Here is a 3209-nt window from a genome sequence, read left to right as displayed (position 1 = left end):
AAGAAATCACTAATGAATTCAAAAAACACTATACAATGCTATATAAGGAACCTAAGACTAACTTAGAAAAATGGAAAGAAATTGCTAATGTCATCAAACCAATTAAAGACAAGAATAATAGCTTACTAAACAAGGAAATAAGTGTAGAGGAAATAAAAAAGGCGATCAACTTATTAAATTCAAATAAGGCACCCGGTACCGACAACTTACCAGCGAAATTCTACAGATTTTTTAATGATGATATAGCCGACATCCTCCACCGTCTGTTTACGGAAAACTCGTTCTCTAAAAACTTTAACCAAGGCAAGATGAAACTTATTAAAAAAAATGATAAAGAAAGTGGTAAAGTTAACGAGTTTAGACCAATCACCCTGCTTAATGCAGATTATAAAATCTACAGCATTGTTATAGCTACTAGGATCAATACCATTTTTAATAACATCATTGGACCTACCCAAACAGCAGGGATGAAGGATAGAACCATTCAGAACAACATTATGTTCATCAACCTGCTTAAGCTCATCGTCAAAAAGAGAAATGCCCCACTCTCCATTCTGTCAGTGGATGTAGAAAAAGCTTTTGACACCGTCAACAGGGAAATTCTTTGGAAGACTCTAAACTTATATGGGTTAAACAATCAGGAAATTGAAATGATAAAAAAGTTATACGTATCTCCCCAAATAAAAATTAGCATAAAAAATTTTGAGTCTGATAACATTGATTGCAATGCAGGTGTAAGACAGGGTTGTCCCAGCTCCATGGCATTGTTCACTATGTATATCAAAACTATCCTAAAATTGATTAATAATGACAAGCTTATCACACCTGTTCATATTCCTGGCATGAATAGGTCTATAAAATACATAGCCCATGCAGATGATATCAACTTCCTCCTCACCGACAATATCGCTCTCAGCAGAATCCTAGATAAAAATTAATACCTTCAGCGAGATAACCCAAATGAAAATTAATGAAAATAAATGCAAAATAATTAGTATACACCGCAACATCAATTGTAGTAATACAAATATCAAAACAGTCGAATTAATGAAAACGCTAGGAATTTGAATAGGGAAAAATAGCAGCAAACTAAATCTAGAGGACATGTATAATAAAATTGTACACATTAAAGCAATGGGACAACACCTGGCTCTACATGCTAGAGAGAATAGTTGTGGCGAGAAAAATAGTCTATGCTAAAATAATATACCATCTATATGTATCAAACCTTTCTAAAAAAGACATCAGAAAATTAGAGAGACCAATCTTCTCCTACATATGGCAGAGTGAATTTGAGCCCATTAAAAGAAAATTGATGAGAAATAATATTCAGAATGGAGGTTGGGGAATATGGGACATCAAAAAACTAGAATGCTCTCTGCAATTGGCGAATGTAATCAACATTATCATAAAAGACGACCATTCCCTGGCAGACTTGGCAAGATACATTCTCGGCCCTACAGCAAACAAACTAAAACCTAAAGCTGGTACTTCACCATTCCTGGTGGACAACAACTCTACTTACAAAAATTGGAGAAAAATAACTAATCAGTTGATTGCCAATAACAACGTTACTAGTAATATTAAGCCAAAAAACATCTATAAAACCATTCACATGCAGGAAGACAATACAAACATGTCAGATAAAACAATAAATTGGAAAAAATGTTGGAGCAACATTGGCATCTTACCGGCAGAGTGGAGAGAAACCTCCTAAAGACTTATTAACAATGCTATAATGTCTAAAACCCTCCTTTACATATATCACAGAGTTAGAAATGACAAATGTACCCGTTGCAGTAAAGAAGAAAACAACATCCATATATTCTACGAGTGTAACCTGGCAAGACATATCTGGTATTGGATAGATAAACTCTTTAAAACCAAACTAAACTGACCAACAATCTGCTATCATTCCAAGTTACCTGTCAAAAATCAAAACAACTACCTCCTTAATCTGTTCATAGCAGCTACAAAAAGACTATTGTGGAAAGCAAGATGTGCTCTAATCTTTAACAATAAAAAATAAAATGTAACTCTTCTTGTAACAAAAATAAGAGATGAAATAGCCACGAAGATCAAATCCGATATGAACAAGATGACAGATACAGAATTCAGATTATACTACCACAGTACTGACTCTGTAATTTGGAAAAACATCAATGGTGACATCATCCTCAACGATCAGTGGTGAGAGGACTCTTTCCCTCTCCCACCCTCTCTCTCCTACACCCTAGTGTAGCTTGTGTCTTTACCTATTCTGTTATGTGTTTTGTAGACCCACTATATTGTATTGGTTTTGTATGTTAATCCCTTATTAACATATGTCGTGCTTCTTCGGTATGTATTATCTGTGCAACTTTATGTCGGTTAATGTTACGTTATATACATGTTAATAAGGCTAACAACTGTTGTAGTTAAATTTGTTTGTGCTTTTACCAATGTGAATTATAGTTTCCGTATTACTCATATCATTAATCTGTAACTATCTAAGACTAAAGCCTTGTGTATCCCTATACCATTCCAATGTACATAGTTTATTTAATATTATTTATTGGTATAGGGAACCATGTGTTATATCATTATTGTAATAACCGTCAATGCCATTGTTACTGTATGTGAGCTCTATATACTCCTATGTGTAAATCTAGTAATGCTAATTCTCTGCTCATGCAGAGCCTATTGTAATGTTGTTTGGAAATAATAAAATTTATTTAAAAAAAAAAAAAAAGTATCTGTTCTTATCAGCTTGATATCTGATAGGGCCCCCATCGGGAGCCTTCCAAATATCATCTGATTTTTGAAAACAGGCGGGGAACGGGGGCTTGCTCCCTCCCGGCCACGGGTTGCCCGAGTATTGCACTACATCTCGGGATAGCCCACCCCTTTGGGGGAAATAAATAACCAAAATTAGAAACAGACACAAATTAAGAAGAGAAAGAATTATTTCTCAACGTAATGTTTCTCAAGCTGATAAGAACAGAGTTGAAAAATAATTTTATTACAAATATTTTTACACTCCCTGTATTTTATTTGATGTGGCAGAATCGAACAATTAATACTACATGGCGGCAAGTAGTCACTGTGCAGCGATTAACAAAATTTCCCAAAAAATTCGAAAAAACCAATTTTTTCGAAATTTTCCATATGCAAAAAATCGAAAACGGAATCGGCTGTTTTCGTACAATAGATACACACGCTTGGAACTT

The 3209-nt window shown here is 34.4% G+C and overlaps 1 non-coding gene across 1 annotated transcript; it reads left to right on the top strand.

Moving 5' to 3' along the window:
- Nucleotides 1-2703: 2703 nt before the first annotated feature.
- LOC136974057 (U2 spliceosomal RNA) lies at nt 2704-2888 on the top strand. Its single transcript, XR_010880590.1, has one exon. It is a non-coding gene; the product is annotated as a U2 spliceosomal RNA (small nuclear RNA).
- Nucleotides 2889-3209: the final 321 nt, after the last annotated feature.

This window comes from Centruroides vittatus, unplaced genomic scaffold (genome assembly GCF_030686945.1).
Source record: "Centruroides vittatus isolate TY-2023 unplaced genomic scaffold, ASM3068694v2 contig_337, whole genome shotgun sequence".
Lineage (NCBI taxonomy): Eukaryota > Metazoa > Arthropoda > Arachnida > Scorpiones > Buthidae > Centruroides > Centruroides vittatus.
This window is presented reverse-complemented; position numbering and strand designations above follow the sequence as displayed.